Below are 19,969 nucleotides of genomic sequence, written 5' to 3' on the forward strand. Positions count from 1 at the left end.
TGTTCAGTAAGCATTTAGTGCTAAGTATGCACTATGCTCCACTCTGGCGAGCAAAGCACTCAAGGACCCCAGACAGTAAGTACGGGAAGTCAGTTACGGGCCGTGTTAGCTACTGGGAAGTGCTGGGGAGAAAAGACAAATGGTGCAGGTTAGGGGGGTCTGGGGTGCTGTGTTGGTGGGGGCAGGGTGCAGTGTGAAATGGGTGCTGGGGAGGGGGCGTGAACGAGGACAGGAAGGCCAAGTGGATGTCTGGGGAAAGGGCGTCCAGGCAGTGTGCGTGTGTGTGTGTGTGTGTGTGTGTGTGTGTGTGTGCGTGTGCGTGTGTGTGTGTGTGCGCATGCGCGTGCGTGTACGGACCAGCAAAGGGGCCGTGTGGCTGGAGGAGAGCGAGGCAGGGCAGGTGCGGAATGAGGACAGAAGGCAGTGGGCAGGGTTGAGCCTCTAGAGCCTGTGGGCTGTGTGGGGACTGGCTTCTCCCGAGTGAAGCGGGAGCCACGGGAAGATTCAGAGCAGAGGAGGGCCGAGACCTGACTTCCATCTTCATCCAGTCACTCTGGCTGCTCGCTGACAATGGACGGAGGAGACTAAGGCGGAATCAGCGAGGCCAGTTAGCAATTAGGCAGGCAAGAGACCTGGGTACCTTGGTCCAGGGTGATGAGACGTGGATACACAAAATACAAACGCCCAGCAAGTGTGAGTGATGTGGAGCAAGTGGCTTCTGGCTCTGGTTTGGTGGGGGTTTTTTTCTTTTTTATTGTGTTAGAATACGCACAACATAAAATTTATCATCTTAACCATCTTTAAGTGTGCAGTTCAGTGGTATTAAATGTCTTCACATTGCTGTTCAACCATCACCAGCATCCATCACCCCAGTAACTTTCATCCGTCTTGTAAACTGAAGCCCTGTACTCATCAAACACTGGCTCTGCATCCTCCGTCCCCCAGCCCCTGGCAGCCACCATTCTACTTTCTGTCTCTATGAACTTGGCTGCTCTAGAGACCTCATATAAGTGGAATCATCCAGTACTTGTCTTTTTGTGACTGGCTCATTTCATTTAGCATAATGTCCTCAAGGTTCATCCATGTTGTAACATGTATCAGGATTGCCTTCCTTTTTAATGCTGAATAATATTCTGTTGTATAAACTACCACATTTTGTTGATATATTCATCTATCGATGGACACTTGGGTTGCTTCCACATTTTAGCTATTGTGAGTAATGCTGTGAGTAAAAATACCTCTTTGAGACCCTGCTTTCAATTCTTTTGGGTAGATACCCAGACCTGGAATTGCTGGATCATATGGTAATTATATTTTTAATTTTTTGCGGACCCTCCATACTGTTTTTCACAGCGGCTGTACCATTTTACATCCCCACCAACAGTGCACAAGGGTTCCAGTTTTTCAACATCCTGACCAACACTTGTTATTTTCTGTTTTTCTGGGTTTTGTTTGTTTTTAACACTAGCCATCCTAATCCGTGTGAGGCGGCATCTCACTGTAGTTTTGATTTGCATTTCCCTGATGATTAGTGATGCTGAGCATCTTTCCATGTGCTTGTTGGCCATTTGTGTATCTTCTTTGGAGAAATGCTCTTTCAAGTCCTTTAGCAATTTTTGAATCGGGTTGCTTGGTTTTGGTTGTTGAGTTTTAGGAGTTCTCTACAGATTCTGGATATGAATCCCTTATCAGTTCTATGATTTGCAAATATTATTTTCCCGTTCTGTGGTTTGCCTTATTACTCTGTGGATAGTGTCTTTTGAAGCACAGAATGTTTTCATTTTCATGAAGTCCAGTTTGTTTATTTCGTTTCTTTTATTACCTATGCCTTTGGTGTCAGATCCAAGAAATCATTGCCTGGCTCTGTTTTGAAGGTGCAGTTGACAGGATTGGCTGCAAGGTTGGGTTGGGGTGGAAGAGACAGAGAGGGGTCAGGGCTTCTTGCTGCCTCTGAGGCTTTTGGCCCGGGCATAATGAGCTGCGCACAACTGGAGTGAGTTAGGGGGAGAAACGAGGAGATTAGCTTTGGATACGTTAAGTTTGAGGTCCCAGCTCAACGCCAAGTGGAGGTGACGCGGAGACAGTTGATGGCCAAGTCTGGTGTCAAGGAGAGAGATTTGGGCTGGAGATGACAACACAGGAGTCATCAGCCTGTGGGGAGCAGAGGAAAGCCTGGCAGGAGGGAGGGAAGATGGTGGCAGACAAGTAGCAGAGTACGAAACCTTTTCTACCTGTGCCAGAATGGCCGGGATTGGTCCAGCATAAGGAAAAAGCGGAAAACTTTCTCACACCAAGCGGGAGAGAGAGAGCAAAACAAGCAGACATCACCTCCTTGGCCCCTGATCAGAAGCCACCCCAGCCTGGTGGCTCATTTTTTGCATGTGGGTTTGGGGGGTACGTGTGCCAGGCACTGGGATGTGAGTGGCAAAATCGGGGGCCGAGGCTCAATCCACTTTTCTGTCCCTGGCACCTGGCACTAAGCCGGGCCCTGGGAGAGTGCCTGGCAGCCAGAGGTCCTTGAATGAATGAATGGAGTCCTGTGTGTTCCTCTGGAACGGACAGGAAAGGTGTGTGGGTGGGAGGATGCCCAGCTGCATTTGGCGAAGTGTGATTCTTTAAGACTATTTTTATTGAAGTCAAGCAGACATACAGAAAGGTGCACACATCATAAGTGGACCACTCGATGAATTTTCAAAAGATAAACATGCCCCTGTGACAGTACCCAGATCAAGAAAAACGCATGCCCAGCACCCGCCCCCCAAGACACCTATGCCCCCTCCAGGCTCCACAAAGGGTGACCACCATCCCAAAGTCTCCTACTAGAGATTAATTTCACCTGTCTTTGTACTTTATTTACATACAAAGTGCTTTACATACATAAAAATGCTTTACATACATAAAAACTTATGTTCTCTTTTGTACTGGCTTTTGGGGCTAATATCTCAGCATAATATCTGAGCGATTTACCCATATTTTGTGGAGTTCTGGCTCGTTTTCTCTCCTGGCTGTTCAGTATGGATGGATTTATTTGTATTTGCTTATTTATCCATCTTCTTGTTAATGAGCATTTGAGTAGTTTCCAGTTGAGGGCGGTTGCAAGTAATGCTGCCAGGAACATGACATGTGCTCTGCGGTGAACAGTTAGATGCATTTCTGATGATATATACTTAACGGTGGAATTGCTGGTCATAGGGAAGGTGCAAGGTCAGCTTTTGTGTCTTATGCCAAAGAGTTTTTCCAAAGAGATTGTGCCAGGTTACTCTCCCACCCGTGGAACATGAAAGTTCTGATCGAATCACATCCTTGCTAACGCTTGGTATTATCCTCTTTTTTTTTCTTTTTTTAAACCATTCAGAGGTATAGTGGCCCCACGTTGTACTTTTATTTTGCATTTATTTCCCTGCTGGATAATGAGATTGAGCGCCTTTTCACATGCTTATTAACTATATAGATAACGTCTTGGATGACGTGTCTCTTAAAATTTGCCCCTTTTCCTAATGGGTTGCCTCTCCTGTTCTTATTGATTTCCCAGAGTTCTTTATGTATTCTGGATACAGATATCTTGTTTGCCATATATATTGCAAATATCTTCTTCCACGTGTAACTTCTTTTGATCAGTAAGAGGTAGAACCAGGAGTTTTGAGCCTCCAAGTCATTGATTTGAACACAGGTCAAGCCCTCACCTGTCTGAGCCTCAGTTTCCCTCTCTCAACGCTCTGCTAGGCTAGAGTGTTTAGCCTAGTGCTTGGTGTGTAAACGGAGCTGGCACTGTTATTGGCATCTTTGCAGGGATGAAAGCCCTGAACTAAAACAGGCAAAACTAGCCCCGTGGGGCTTTTCAGCATAAGTCATCCCTGTTTCTTGGGTCAGTTCTATAAATATCTATTAAGCATCTATTCTATACCAGTCGCCGAGCTAAGGATTGAAAATATGGAAGTGAACAAGACCCAGTTCCTGCCCTTGGAGGAGGTTGCACCGGGGTGAGTGCACTGGGCTGTGGGAGCCCAGAAGAACACGAACCGGGCTAAGGCATCATGGAAGACTTCCCAGAGTAGGCGAGCTTCATAGTAGAGTATACTTGGGTAAGCCTCTTCTGTTTAGGTGCACGCTTGGGTGCCTTCTGTGTACCAGGCACTGGTTTCCAGTCAGGAATGATTGTGTCCCCAGGGGACAGTTGGAGATAGTTTTGGCCGTCACCACTTGGGGAGGGGACGCTACTGGCATCTGGTAAGTAGAGGCCAGGGATGCTGCTGAACAGTGCACAGGACAGCCGCATAACAAGAATTATCTGGCCCAAATGTCGATAGCGCTGAGGTTGGGGAACCTCTAGATGGACCATGCCAATGCCATGTGAAATTATTATAAGGGGGATGAACAGAGGGACCAGGAATGTGATCTTGGATGTCAGAGAGGGCTTGAAGTGGGGGATGCTGAGGAAGGACACGGATGAAGGAAGTGGAATTGGCAGGAGATGGGGGATGCTGAGGAAGGACACGGATGAATCCCGGTGATGGGAGCTCAGGGCGTGCTTGGAGATTCCACTCGTGTCTAGGCCAGGCCTGGAAAGGAGGTGTGAGAGGGCTGTGGGGACCAGGCAGTTAAGGACTGAACCTGTGTGTCTGCTTCGGGAGCCACAAGCCACTTGTGGCTGTTGAGCCCTCGAAATGTGGCTAATGCAGCTGAGGCACTGAATTTTCTATTAATATAATTTAAATTTAGATTTCAAAACAGATACTCCATTCCATTCTTGGAAAACTTTTAAATATGTGTAGAACTATTCGGGGATGTGGATGTACTTTTCCATCTGTGAATTTTATGAACTTTAGCTACAGATTGGGTATTTCTACTGACAGTTGATCATCCAAATTGAGATGCATTGATGATAGAAGATACAGCCCCAATTCCAAAGAATTAGTACTAAGAAAGCAAGTAAATTGTCTCATGAATCATTTTTATATTGATTAATAATATTTTTGGATATACTGGGTGAAATAAAACCTATTATGAAGTTTAAGTTCACCTTTTTCTTCTTACCTTTTTAATGTGGGTGCTGGAAAATTGACTTTCACGTGTGGCTGACCTTGAACTTCTACTGGATGTTGCTGTTATAAACCGTGGGGAGGAGCTGGAGCGTTGTGCCGAGGCTGAGGGCTCATGGAAGGGTTTAGACAGGGGGTGACGTGGTCAGGTTTCTGTGGCAGCTACACCCTCTGGCCACAGTGGCAAGAGAAGATTCCAGAGGACAGGTCAAGACCAGCCATAGGGAGACCGAATAGCCTGGAAGGCCTGAGCTCTGGCCGCAGAGAGAAGCTGTGATGTCCCAGACAGGTAGTGTCCACTGCCAATCCATGAACAGGTGGCCAGGCTGGGCCCCCAGGGAGGAGGAGCGTTTGGGGAGAAGCGGGCACATCCTGGGACTGACCAATCCTTCAGAGGGGCCTCACTGCTAAGAGCCGGTAGGAGAGACCTCGGCCGGTACAGGTCCACCTGTTCCTGGTGGCCACCGCTCCAGACACCCACCAGCCCCAGCCTGGCCTGCACCCCTACCCTGGCTGCTGCCTGTACCCCACTCAGGTTGGATACCCCGCCTCTTGCTGCCTGGCCCTGCTCTCCACTGCTTACCAGTTGTGCGACCCTGGGCAGGTGGCTTTCCCTCCCAGCGGGCCACCGGCTCTGCCTGGCCTCACCCATGTTGTACGGAGAGTACAGGAGAGATGATGGGTGCTGACAGGTGACGGGTCTTCCTGGGCTGGGTCTTTTGGGGATGACAGCATGGAGCCCGGGGGGAGGAACATCTGGTATGTTCTCCAGTTTGCAGGGGTTTCCCATCTCCGATCCCTGCACTACGTTCCCATTTCACAGCTTTGGAAGCTGAAGCTCAGAGAGGCGAAGCAGCTTGCCCAGTGTCACACGGCACAACAGAGGCAGGATTCTGATGAGGAGTCTGACCCTATAAGGCCCAAGGCCACCGCTCCCATGGCCATAGCTCAGTGTGTGATGAAGGGCAGGGTGCGGCACCTCTCTCAGCCTCAGCTTCCTCATCTGTCAAGTGGGGAGGATGGCGACGCTGAGCACAGCTGATTGCCGTGTAGCGGTAGTAAGTTGAGTACAGCAGCGCAGTGCCAGCCCAAGGCAGGGCTCCAGATGGCAGCTACTGTTTGTTGACTGATCTGCACATAAGTCCTCACGGCAGCTCTCCAAAGTGAGTGGCATGAGCCCATTTTTCAGGAGAGGAAACTGATGTGCAGCTAGTGAGAGCAAAGCTGGGGTCTGCACCAGCTCCTTGGCTCCAGAGCCCTTTCCTTCCCCCATCCTTGCCCTTATCCCGGAGTCCTGGCGTCACCTCCTGTGCATTAAAGGGCAGGTGGGCACCAGGATCCAGCTGGTCCTTTGTCCTGGATGACTGGACATGAATGGGCACAGGGCAGCCTCCCCGGTGATATTTACAGAAGCTCCCCTTCCCTCTACAGAGCTGCTCTCCCGCAGGATGTCTTCCTTTGCTAGGTGAGCAGCTTTGCTTTCTGAGAGCCAGAGTGCTTGGGCGGGAAGCTGGCATGGAACATGCCCAGGATGTGGCCAAATCCTAAAAGCCAGAGATGGCAGAGGCCTTAGAAGTCATCAGCCCTGGGTTTTGGTTGTCTAGCCTCAGTCTCCACATCTGGAAAATGGGAGGAATCGTCAGCTCGGCAAAAACAGTAACATCTGACAATACAGAGTTAGTGCAGATGGGGGAATTGCAGACCGTTGACAGGAGGGTCTTTGGAAGGCACTTCTGCTGAAACGTAGAGGATGCCTGGCCCCCAAGCCAGCCAACTGCTTTTAGGTGGCTACTTAGAGTGGAGCCGTGCTTCTCAAGTTTTAATGTGCGTGGGGATGCCTGGGGGCTGGGTAAAATGCAGACTCTGATCCTGTACCTCTGGGGTGGGACTAGCAAGCTTCCAGGGAGCCCTGCTGATGCATTGTCAAGGCCGTGGGGTGCCTCTCACTCACGAGCACAAGGAGGCATGTCCCTTTGTGATGGGGCGTGTTGCGTCAAAGATGAAAATAGCCTAAATGTCCATCAGGAATGCTTTGGCCAAATGAATGGTCAGCCATCCCTGCCGGGGATGCTCTGGAGCAATTAAAAAGAGGGAGGGAGACCCATTGGGGTCCTGCATGTTGATGTGTCTTGTCTCCCGAGAGGATGGCAGTACTCTCTGAGTGCCAGGACTTTGCCTGTGTCATTAACTGATGTGGCCCCATGCTAAACAGGGCCTGGCACACAGTAGGTGCTCACGCAGTGTTTACTGAATGACAGAATCAGTATGCTGACATGGGAAGATCTCCCCAATCTGGTGTGGAGTGAACCGAGCCAGTTTCAGGTTACGTGTGATCCAGGGCCTCTCAGCCCTAGCATTACCGACATTTGGGGCTGGATGATTCTTTGTGGTGGATGCTGGGCATTGTAGCATCCCTGACCTCTACCCATCAGATGACCCCTAGTTGTGACAGCCCATACTGTCTCCAAACATCGCCAGTTTGCCCCAGAGGGGCAAAATCAGGCCCAGTTGAGATCTACTGTGTGATAGGACAGTATGTGGCTAGAAGGAGGAAGGGTGAATGGAAGGACCAAAGGATGGGTGTCTGGGAGGGTGGGAGAGAGGCCCTATGTAATTTCCATTCAGATATGATTTTGGCTGTAACTTCATAGAAAGCAGGTGTGGGGGGCTCCTCCCTAAGATGATCGACAGTGGTTACCTCTTAAAAATGAGGGAAGAGGACAAGACTGGAGATTTTGCTCCAAGGAGACTTAAGCCTTTTCTCTTATTTTTAAATATGGAGGTTATAACTGTGACTTGAGTAATTAAATAAATTTTAAAAACAGGGATGGTCCAGGGACCCACTTCTAGAGTGCAGGGATTTAGTGAGAGTACACACCTGAAGTGCTCAGCACAGCACCTGGCACCTAGCAGGAGCACAGTCAGAGGAAACGATTGTTGTTTTATTGTGTTGCATCCCTCTGGCAGCCCCTAAGCATATGAAGCAGTTAAGCTCTTCTTTCCATATGGGCAAACTTGAGCTCAGAGATGGGAAGGGACTTTCCCAAGGTCACACAGCAAAGTAGGAGCTAGGCTTGACTGGAAACCGGTCTTCATGGCTCTGATGTAGGGACCACTTCTCCTGTGCCACCCTGTGTTCCCTGCCGGGCATCTGGACCTCCTGGTCATCACATGTGAGGCTGTGTGGGCTGCTTCAAGTCCCCCAGCTTGTTGATCACTTGATGTTCAGCAGCCCAACTGGCACCCAGGAAGCGGGCAAGGCCGGAGGTGGCAGGGCTGTAGCCTGTGGCAGTTGCACTGTGGTTTGGCCCAGCAGCACTGGGAGGACTGCCAAGGATGTGGAGCCTGTGATGAGGACCTTGGCGGAGACAGTCCCTGTAGGTGGGCACTGGCAGCCAGCGCTGTGCAGCTGCAGAGTCGTACTGCTCCTCTCCTGCTCAAACACCTGCCATGGCTCCCTAGTACCCAAGTCGAAATTTCCTTCCTGTTGAGTTAGCATTCCATGCCCTACAAAAGATTCTCTATGACACTGCTAGATTCCAAATACACTAATACTGGTAGTAATAATAATAGTAACAATAATAATAATAATAGGGCCTAGAGTACTTACTGTTTGGTAGGCATGGTACAAAGTGCTTTTCATGCATTATCTTACTTAACCCTTACAAAAGCCCTATGGCACTGCTGCAAGTCTGATTCTAATTGTACAGAGGAGGAAACTGATGCCCACAGAAGTTAAGCGTCTTGCCCAGGGTCACGTAGCTCATGGCCCCGCCAGGATCTGCAGCCTGACTCCAGAGCCAGGCTCTTAACCAGGAGGCCAGCCTACTTCATCTTACTAGGAGAATGAACCAGCATGATGCCAGCAGGGAGGAGCCTGGGTCGGGTGTCTGGAGAGCTGGGCCCAGGCCTGACTGCACCATGACCTTGCTGTGTGACCTTGGCCAGACTCTCTGGGCTTTCACCAGGCTTCCTCCAAGGCCAGCTCTACATTCCGAGGCTTGAGGTCTCAATATTGTGCAACAAACCTAGAAATCACCCAATTTCTTTTTTCCATTCTTTTATTTTATATCACACCATTGATAAATATCCACTGTAGAATAGTTAGAAAATTCAGAGGGAAAAAAGGAGAAATTAATGAAGCTCCAGTTAGCAGTTTAGGGTATACCCTTCTGGAGTATTTTCCCAACATAAATATCTACCAGAGTGGAATCAGATAACCTTTTTATCACCTAACATCACATCCCAGATGACCCATAGGGTAATGAATCCTTCTTTTTTTACGGTCGTATCCGTAAAAAATAACAGGTCTGTTATTGTTGTACCGTGGAATATTTAATTAGGGTGTCTAGTTAGAGATGATGATAAATTCAGAGCTGGCATTTACTGAAATCCTCCTCCTGCCGGGTCCTGCCCTAAGCACTTGCCTCAGTGGTCATCACAGCAACCCTCTGAGGTGGGCGGTTCAACCCCATTTTACAGATGAGGAAACTGAGGCTGTTGAAGTTAACCAGGCCCAGGCCTCCTGGCCTGTCCTTGGCAGAGCCGGATGCGGCCCCAGCCCCTCCCGAGCCCTCCATGCAGGCCCTTAACCACTGGGCCACCCTGCCATGTGCCTCACCTCCCGTGTTCTCAGATGCCCTGTGTCTTTGAGGTGGGTGTGCTCTGACTGTCCAAGGAAAGGGAATGAAGTGGCTGCCCACTGAGCCCAGTGTGTGGAGAGGTGACACATGATGTATACAGCCAGAGCTCAATAAATGCTCATCTCAAAGCAGAAGTTGCAGTAGGATTTCTCAGGGCAGGTGGAGACAGAATCACTCCAGGAGGAGTGGGGCTTTGTGGGGACCCATTTCCACCACTCCACATGGATTTCCTCAAGGGACTCCCAGCATCCTTTGCTGTCAAGGCCGGGGGTGGTTTGGGGGGGGGGGTCCCAAGCTCCCCAGCTCCTGGGTACAGTGTGAACAGAACTGTGTTCTCAATTTAGGGTTTGCAGATACCCGGGTTTAGTCTGGAGGGATCCCAAGACCCAGGGCTGAGATTAGGTATATGAGGCACTTGACTTGGGTACAGAATTTAAGGGAGTGCCCCAAAGCTCAGCAATCAAGATAAATACTGTTTTAATGCAAATTAAAAAAAAATCAAAACCAACGGGTGAACCTTGAAAGCATTATGCTAAAGGAAAGAAGCTAAAGACCCCGTTTTATGTTATTCCGTTTATATGAAATGTTCGGAAGAGGCAAATCCATAGAGACAGAAAGTATTGAGTTGGCCATAAAGTTTGTTCGGGTTTTTCCCTAAAATGTTATGAAAAACCAGAACGAACTTTTTGGCCAACCCAATAGATTAGTGGTTGCCAGGCGCTGGGGGGAGGAGGGGTAGGGGGTGTAGCTTGAGTGCGGGGCTTCTCCCTGGGGTGATGAAGATATTCTAAAATTGATCGTGGTGATATTTGCACAACTCTGAATGCACGAAAAACCGTTGAATTGTACACTTTATATAGGTGAATTTACAATATATGAATTAGAGCTCAGTAAAGCCGTTAGCAGAAAAAAATCTAAATCGATGAAAAAATATCCATGATGAACAATATGTCCACATTTTAAACAAAGACAGGATCAGTATTACTGATTTGTTTCCCTTTTGCCTCAGGCTCTAATACAGCTTAGCATAGTGCCATTATTTATCCTATTTAAAAATGTGATGTTTTGTTCGTCATTGTTTTTGGGCATTCGTTTTTAAACGTTGCATTAAAATGTTATTGATCTTGATTACTGAGTTGGGGGCACCCCCTTAAATTTTGCGGTCAAGGCCTCATCATCCCGGCCCTGCCAGGCAAACCTCTCGCTCTCCGTTGAGTCGCCAGGCGCTCCCTGGCCACTTTCTCCCTTCCGGCTCCCATTGGACAGATGAGGCCGGTGAGGCCCATGGCAAGAAAGGCTGTGAGTTTGCCTGGCCTGAGGCTAGAGTGGAGTCTCCGTGTCACCTCCTCTGGCCCAGAGCATGTGGCCTCTTGGCTACCTTCTTCCCTCTGTCCTCCGTCTCCTCTCCTTTGAGGTGGTCCCTGGATCCCCCGGCACCTCTCACCTGGCCTCCAGCCCTCACCTTCTAAGCCATCCTACACTAGAAAAAGCCGGGTCCACCCCCAGAGCCCCAACCTTACCAGCACTCACCACTTCCCACTGCCCCCAGGATAACCCCAAGCTCCTTACTTACAGCCTGGGCCCCCGCCAACCTCCTTTCCCCACCCTCTTGCCCCCCATTGCTGACTTCTGTCTCACAGGTTCGTGTGGAACCCATATTTATCCAAAAGCTACAGCATCAGCCTCAGCCCTCTGTGCTTTCTCACAGTTAAGCCTCCATCTCACTTAAATCCTCGCCGCAGCCTTGCTAGTGAGAGTTGGTGGACCCATTCTACAGATGAGGAAACTGAGGCCCAGGGAGAGGAGAGGACACCGCTAGGGGCCTGGAGCAGAGGCAGGTGTACACCCGGGCCGACTGACCACATACCTGGGACTCTGTCCTCTGCTGGCGACGGAGATGCAGACGCCTTGTTCTGCTTCCCCTCAGGGCCCTGTGTGCAGTGTCTGAGGCCAAGGTCACCCCCACTCCGGTCCCTGATGTCCTCCACCCACTTCTGACTGGAGTTACTCTCCAAGGTCACGTGCTGGCGTGTGAGGCCAGCATGGGTGGACGTCACATGCCCTTCATAATAGTTCTATTGTCTCTGATTTTTATTTATTTATTTTTAAAATTTATTTATTTATTTTTTCCCCGTGCCACACGGCATGTAGGATCTTAGTTCCCCGACCAGGGATCGAACCTGGGCCCCCTGCAGTGGAAGCGCAGAGTCTTAACCACTGGACCGCCAGGGAAGTCCCTTTTATTTTTTAAATAAAATCAAAACAACTAAACCACACCCCAGAATATGCCATCAAGCTTTTCCTGGTACACACCCTTCCCATGCTCTTGTTCGATGGTGGAGCGAGGAAATGGGCAGGGAGAGGGAGGAATGGGAGCCCAGGGCCCTCCTGAGGCAGGGGTGCAGCTCCTGGCTCTCCGAGTCACAGTCTTTGATTCCCAGGGGCCCAGGAATCTGGATAGGAAAAAAAATGACATCTTTATTTACACTAATTAGCATCTCCAGGCATCAGTGTAGGTGACAAATTGCAATCATAGTAGCAGCAGCAGTTGGGCCTTGGTCACCAATAGAAACCGTATGTATCTTCATATCATATTTCTGTTGCCGCAGACACCTCTACCCATCACAACACGCAAATGACAGTCGTTATGAGGCCCACCCCTCGATCTGGTTATTCATGGCTTTAATCAAGCCGCGTATAGGTGACAGTATCACAGCGTCTTCATTAATGTGTTCTTAGCCAGACTCGACTATAAATGGTTTCCTTTTACTCCTACGTAATTGATTCCATTTAAAAACACTCTTCTGGGAAGGGGTCCGTAGGTTTCACCAGATGGCTGACGGGGTCCATGGCAGCGGGAAGGTCAAAGACCCGATTGGGCGTGGGTTCAAGTCCTTCCGCTGCCCGGCACCGCCCTGAGAGCATGGGCAGCCGCTTCCCTAGTCTGCATTTCTTATTTGTGCCCTGATCAGAGAGGTGCTTTCTCCCTCCGGGTTGTGGGAGAGTCAGTGATGGTGCTGGACGCTGCCCCGTGCGGGGTCCGTCCGGCTGACCGTTGGGTGTGGCCCTGGGAGCTCTAGCACCCGGATGTGTACGCCCCCTGTCCTGGGGTCCATCCCCCTCTGGGTGGCTTGTCTGTCTGTCCTGTGTCTGTTGCCCTGACACTCCTCACTGGCAGACCTGTGTCCCTCCTAAGAAACGATGTCACTAAGCTCACGCCGTGTGCCAGCCTCACGACAGCCCACCAGGCGGGTGCGCTTTGCACCCTTATTCTGGAGAGGAGGCAAGTAAGGCCCAGAAAGGAGAAGTCGCTGGCTCAAGGTCACACAGCTGGTGGGTGGGTGAGCCCAGATTGCACCTGGGCCTGTCCGGCTCTTGGCCTCCGTGCTGGGACCACTGCAGTCCCCGAGCCTGGCCAGTAAATAGCCCTCAAATGCTGAATTCAGTGCCCCACGCAGTGTTTCATAGCTCAGGGGGGAGGGGCAGCGCTCGGTAAATGCAGATCCCTGGGCTCCGTTGGGGAACTTCCAAATCAGAATATTTGGGGGCAGGACCCAGGAATCTGCCTTTTAAGAATTTCAGGTGATTCTGATGTGCGCAGAGGTTTCGAACCACCTTAAAGGGGAGAAATAACAGGGATACAGTAACAAAGCTCTGAGCGCTGTCTCTCAGTTCATATTAGCATCCACAGACGAGAAAACTGAGGCACAGAGGAGATAGGTAGCATCGCTCTTTACCTCCCCTGCTCCCACCCAGGCTGCATTGCTAGTAACCACCAGAACCGGGACTCCAAGCCCAGTGTGTACAGCTCCCACTACGGTGCTCATCCCACCCCCCCCCCACCCCTACTTCTGGAAGCTTCTAGACAGAGGAATGGAGACAGGTCGTGTGTGTGTGTGTGTGTTGTGTGGCGTGGGTGCAGGAAGCCCAGGCCTTGCAAGGTCACCCTGGCCCTTTCCTGTTTATACTCTTTACCAGGCAGGGGCCCGTGTGTTCCCGAACAGGAAGCCCAGAGGGAGGGCTGCACCAGGCGCTGGGGGCAAGGCTGGGACATGGGAGCCAAGAGGCTGAGCTGGTTACTGCCCCAGGCAGCTGCATGACCTTGGACATGCATCGCCCCCATCCATGAGTTGGGCAGGGTAGCGGTTTGGGGGTGATGGTTAAAAGCTTGGCTTCTGGCATCAGACAGAGCTGGGTTCCACTTCAGGCTCAGACTGTCCCTATCTGTGTGACCTCGGGCTGCACACTTCACCTCTCTGAGCCTCAGCTTCCGCCTCTGTCAAACGGGGCTAATAAGCATGCCTCCCCTACTCCCCGGGTTGTTAGGGGCAAAATGCACAGCAAAGTGCCAGGCACACACAAGTCTCTCTCCTTAAATCTTTACTTGGCAACAGGCCAGACACCGGATGATGCCGCCTGCGCACGTGCATTTCTTTTTCTAAAAAATATCAAATATTTTCCCGAGTTGCCCATTTTTCTCACCAGAGGCCGGCTGCCTGAGTCCTCCCACTAGTCCTTCCGAGACTGGGCCCAGAACCCGAATATACACCGGCTTCCACGGTCACCCGCGGCATTTGCGTTTTGTGGGTTTGTCCCAGTTCCCCTGGGAGCTCATACAGAGCAGGGGCTTGGCCCACGATGGCCTGAGGGACGCATCGAGGTTGCCGCCTGATTTCGTAAATAGTCTCGGCTGGAACCCAGCCATGTGCGTTCCTGGATGTGTTGTTTCTGGCTGCTTTCACGGTGCAGAGGCAGAGTGGGTAGCTGTCACAGACCCTCTGACCCACGGGGCCAAAATCATTGGCTTCCTGGCCCTTCACAGAAGTTTGCCAACCCCGCCTCACCGGGCCACTGGCTTCTTCGTCTTCGGGTTCCTTCCGGTCTTCATCCGCGTGCTGTGATGACAATGATATTCAGTGCTAACGTTTTTGCACGTCCGTGCTGGGCACGATGAAGTTATGGAATTCCTCATGACTCTCTTTGACCCACGTGTTACTCCCATTTCTCAGATGGCAACACTGAGGCTTGGAGAGCTGGATTGACGCAGGACACCCAGCCTCTGAGTACAAGAGCCAAGAAGTAACTTCCGCCCTAATCACTCCCCACCCTGAGCTTGTGCCAACAGGGTGCTGAACTGGGCCTCTGTGAGCTTGTGCCAACAGGGTGCTGAACTGGGCCTCTGAGAGGGAGGCAGGGTGGCACGTGGGGGTCCAGCTTTGATCATTTTAGGTCAAAAAAAAAATGCAAAGCTCGTCAGGAAAGAGAGATCCTGGATCTAGGAGCATGGGCTATGGAGAGAGAGGAAGATTTGGGTTTTCCTTTTAGCTCCCCCACTTACCAGCTGTGTGGCCTTGGGCAGGTGAACCTACCTCTCTAAGCCCCAGTAAAGAGATGGTTAATAAGGGAGAGTCAGATGGGGTCATGGACAGGGTAGTGAGGACAAAATTCCGTGATATATATAAAACCCTTAGCTCAGTACCTGGTGCACAGAAAGTGCTTGGTAAGTATGAGCTAATATTTTGAAGGCTGCGCTGCAGCCTGGCTTTTCTTCTTTCCTCTTGAGCCACCCCATGGTGCTTCTTCTGCTCAAGCCTCATCCAAAATCTCGGAATTATTCTTTTGCCTCTTCCTCTTGCCCCATTGGATTCTGGCAGGCTCTTCTTGGCTGGCTTCCCTCCGGAGTGGGTTGGAGGTCTCTGATCCCCAGGGATCCTGAAGGGGGAACTCCGGTCTCCCCTACTCTGCTCGGGAGGCTTGGGGCAGTGAGGTCGCAGGGCCCAGCGGGGTAGGTGGTCACCATGGTGATGGAATGTTTGGGAGCTGGTTCCCACTGAGAGGGCTTGCAAGGCTGATAGCTGAGCTTGGGCATGTGGCTACCAGGTACCCCTCCAAGGCTCCTCTGCAAGTGCCATGACCTGCCCCCTGAGCTGGCGTCCTGTGCTCCAGCCCCCCACCCCTGCCCCCCAATCTTGGGAACCTCTTGATCTGCCGAGCTTGGAGAAATCATGCAGAATTGGAAAGTTCAAGTGAGTCTGACCCCTTAGGGCATGTCTTCCCCCCCACCGGGGGCATTACACAGTCACAATTGTGATTATCTGACATGCTGGTTTCCTGGGTCCCCACCAGAACATCATCTCCGTAAGGGCAGAGGCCTTGGTGTGCTGCCCTTGATGTGTTCCAGCATCTACTTCCAAGCATAGTACGTGCTCAGTAAACATTTGGGGAATGAATGAATCTGGCCTAAGGGCATCTTGAAGACTGACCAGCCCCCTCCCCTCCCCTTCCTTCCAGTGGTCATTCAGGGCAGCCCATGGGTCAGTGGGAAGGGAGCGAAGTCCTCTCCCATCCTCTCCTGCTGCCCCCATTTTATGAGCCAGGTGACACGAGACCAAGGATGTTATTGCTAAGTCAGAACCAGATTTGGAAACTGGCTCTCCCTCTTAGTAAGGCACACTTGCTATGTGCCAGGTTCTGTTCTAACATGTTCTAACATTTATACTTCCCAATACTCGTATGAGGCTAGTTCCACATTTACCCTAGCCACATTTCTAGTGCCCTGGTGCCATACATGAGCCTCTTAGGAGGTATTGTTGTCATCTCCATTTTACAGAAGGAAACTGAGGCTCAGAGAGGTTAAGTGACTTGCCAAGATCACACAGCCAGTAACTGGTGGAGCCAGGATTTGAGCCCAAGCAGTCTGACCCCCTACTATGGCTGGCATACAGTTCAAAAAATACTAGCCATTTTATTATTATATAGATCAAGGTAATATTACACCATGTGTTTTTAGGAGAAAAATATTACCACCTACCACCCCTGTGGCATTTTGAGTCTGTTCCCTTCTCATTTTTCGTACATGGGGTTTGTGTGTGCTGGTTGGTTCGGTTGACTTGGTGGTTTCGCTTTTTGGCATAGTCGTGCTTACCCTGCACCCCCATGGGCCTTTGTCATCCGTAAACTGGAGAACCAAGGCGCCCCCTCCCCGCTCCGCCCTGCCATTGAGTTGTTGTGAGGATAAAATGAGGTAGCGGTGTGGAACACCCTTGGTCTGGTGTTAAATATACAGTGGTGCTTAATAAATGCTGATGTTCCTCCTACAAGAGAAGGAGGGCTCAATGACCCCTCCCCATGCCTCTCATGTCTTCCAAGTCTGTGTTATCCGATAGAACTTTGTGTGAATGATGGGAATATTCTAGATCAGGGGCCTGAAAACTTTTTCTATAAATGACCAGATAGTAAATATTTCAGGTTTTACGGAACACGTAGAATTTTTCTTATTGCTGCTGCTTCCCCCTCCCCCTCCCCCACCCTGCCCCGCCCCGCGTCCTCTTCCTTCTCTTTCCCTTAAAAAAAAAAATATAAAAGTCATTCTTAGCTTGCAGGCCTTACAAAACAGCCTGAGGGGTGGATTTCGCCCAAGGGCCATCATGTGCTGACTCCATCCTAAATCTGCTCTGCCCAGTATGGTAGCCCCCAGGGGGCCACTGGGCTCTTGAACTGTGACCAGTGCCAATGAGGAGCTGAATTTTAAATTTTATTTAATTTTACTTTATTTATTTATTTTTAATTAATTTTTTAAATTTTATTTTATTTTGGCTGTGTTGGGTCTTCGTTGCTGCACACCGGCTTTCTCTAGTTGCGGTGAGCGCGGGCTACTCTTCGTTGAGGTGCGTGGGCTTCTCATTGGGTGACTTCTCTTGTTGCAGAGCACGGGCTCTAGGCATACGGGCTTCAGTAGTTGTGGCACGTGGGCTCAGTAGTTGTGGCTCGCAGGCTCTAGAGCGCAGGCTCAGTAGTTGTGGCGCACGGGCTTAGTTGCTCCGTGGCATGTGGGATCTTCCCGGACCAGGGTTCACCCGTGTCCCCTGCATTGGCAGGTGGATTCTTAACCACTGCGCCACCAGGGAGGTCCTCGTTTTACTTAATTTAAATTTAAATACTGACCTGTGGCTAATGCGTCATGTCGGAGTCTTGGCATCGCAGCTCTGAGTGACTGAAGGCTCTGACAGCCCCGTTTCACCACCCTGAAAGGGGCCGTGGTAGCTGCCCGCCTGGCAGGCCTCTTGAACTCTCTGGCATTTCAAGGGCTGCCTGAGGGCAGCTGGGCCTGAGCCATCTCGTCTCCGGAAAAGCTTCAAGGGCCCTGGTCCCTAATTGTGTTTGTTGTTGTTATTCCAAGAACCAGGCTTCTCTTCACTGGCCACCCATATGCCCTGGGAATGCCAGGCCTGCATATTCTGTAGCTGCGAGGAGGGGGAGGGGCTGGGAACCCTTCTCCTCCTGGGGTTAGATATACTAATCCCTGGTATTTCAGGGAGAGGAAAAAAAACTGTATAGCGGCAAGGAGAGAGCGAATAGGAAGGGAGAAAGGACCACAAAAATGGTCCTACGCCCAATGTATTTGCATCATGGCACAAATAAAATAATCGCTGAGATTTTTGAGTATTTGCTATTGTCTTGTTTAAACCTCCCAATAGCCCATTTTACAGCATAGGAAAACCGAGGCTCAGAAGAACAACAATCTACCTAGTCAGGGAATCATCCAACTCCAGAGCTGCATCCTTAAACCACCCCCACCCCACCTCTTGGGCTGGGACGAAGCAAAGGGAAGTTGAGCCTCAGACTCTGTGACTCTGTGAAGAGATTTTTGCTCCCAAGCCTCAATTTTCACATCTGTAAAATGGGAAAAGGCGAGAATTGGACTAAAAATCTGCCACCCACCCCCTCCCCCAGTAAATGGTAAGGACATAGTAGTGACATGTACACCAGGATCCCCTTGGTTCCACATCAGCCAGGCTTCATGCCAGACCCTATGAGTTCACGGCCCATTCCTTTAATGCAGTGGTTAAGAGCTTGGCGTCAGAGTCTCACAGATGTGGATGGCGATCCTGGTTCCCTGGGTCAGTTACTCTTCCTCTTGGTGTCATTTCCTCACCTGTAAAATTGGGAGTATCGTACCTTCCTCGTTGGGGGATTAAATGGCACAAGGCACTCACAGCAGGCATTTGGTCAGTGTTAGGTGGCAGCGGCGGCACGGCATTGTCCAACTCCAGGGGGCACCATATTTGTCACAGGCTGGGTACGGAGTGCCCTTTGCAGTTGGGCAGTGCACAGCCTGTTCAACAATACCCAGCAGTTCCAGATGGTGATTAGTGGTACAGTGGTGGTGGTTGTTGCTTCTTGTTATATTTACTTTTCCTGAAGTCCAAGGTCCCTGGGCCAAGAAGAAGGGAGAGCCCGGTTGTAAGAGACCCATTACTTCCTAAGGCAGCAGTGCCTTAGCTCAGATTCTCAGCTCACACCCCTCTGCCTGAGAAGTGGGCCAGTTCACTCCCTGGCTGAATCAGTGAATTTAGACCCCAGCTTCAACATCTTGGGCTGAGGTGGCCTGTCCCTGCCTTGCCGCTCATCCCCTAGAGTCACTGCCGGGCACCCTTGGGAAGCCCAGCATCCCCTTCTGCCCCTCCGAGGGGGCCCAGCCCCTCTCCATAGCACCCACCCCTAATGCACCTAATGCAGCGTCTCTTCTGCCTCTGCAGGGCTCAACCCGTGGAGAGTCTTAGCAAGCAGCCACGAGGGCTAGATCCCAGGGATGAGAGTGTCCAGGGGAGGTAAGTGCTTCCCGAAGGTCCCCCAGAGACCCGGCTCCTCCAGGGACAGCCCCCAGCCTCCTGATTGGGCAGCCGAGCAAACTCCCCCAGGCAGCTCTCTCCTCTGTTAGAAATCCGGTGCCAGACAAAGCTGGATCCCAGCAGCGTGGAGAGGGCAGGCCTCTGCTCTTCCTCATCCCTTAGGAAAATGATTCTCCTGGTGATGGGAGAAGGCTGAGTCCCAGAGCAGGCAGGACTTACCCGGCGTTAGTGAGCAGATTCAAGGCACGGCCAGGATCAAACCCTCTGCGTGCCACCTTCCAGCGTCAGTGTTCTTGGTGTGCTTGCTTTGCGCTTCACACAAAAGCTCCCTGAACCTCATAATAGCTCCCTGAGAAAAGGTTCTTATCAGCCCCCCCTTTTTTGGAGGAGGAAACAGAAGCTCAGAGAGGTGAAGTCCCTTGTCCGGCTCTCCAGCTGGCAAGTGGCAGGGGCTGGGTTTGAACCTGGGGCTGTGAGACTCCAAGTCTGAGGGTCTTAGCCGCCATCCTCACTGCCAGGATGCCAGGACACCTCCCTCCACAGCGTCCAGCAGGGTGGTGGGGACGGAGGGCAGGCCGGAGCCCCTGGGCTGGGCCCTCTGGCCCTCCCTGGAGTGGGCGGAGTCTCTGGTTCCGGGTCCGGAGCCACCTTCTGC

At 51.1% G+C, this 19,969-nt stretch overlaps 1 protein-coding gene across 3 annotated transcripts in view; it reads left to right on the forward strand.

The window, feature by feature from the left end:
* TPST2 (tyrosylprotein sulfotransferase 2) overlaps positions 1 to 19,969 on the forward strand; it is a 56,585-nt gene that overhangs the window by 16,605 nt on the left and 20,011 nt on the right. For 2 of the 3 annotated variants that reach the window (XM_068563615.1, XM_068563614.1), the window contains one exon: positions 19,222 to 19,293. The exons of the other annotated variant lie outside the window; for it this stretch is intronic. The gene's annotated coding sequence lies outside the window, so the exon portion shown is untranslated. Of the gene's footprint in view, positions 1 to 19,221; positions 19,294 to 19,969 lie in introns of those variants that run through there. 3 annotated transcript variants of the gene reach the window in all.

This window comes from Eschrichtius robustus, chromosome 14, assembly GCF_028021215.1.
Source record: "Eschrichtius robustus isolate mEscRob2 chromosome 14, mEscRob2.pri, whole genome shotgun sequence".
NCBI lineage: Eukaryota > Metazoa > Chordata > Mammalia > Artiodactyla > Eschrichtiidae > Eschrichtius > Eschrichtius robustus.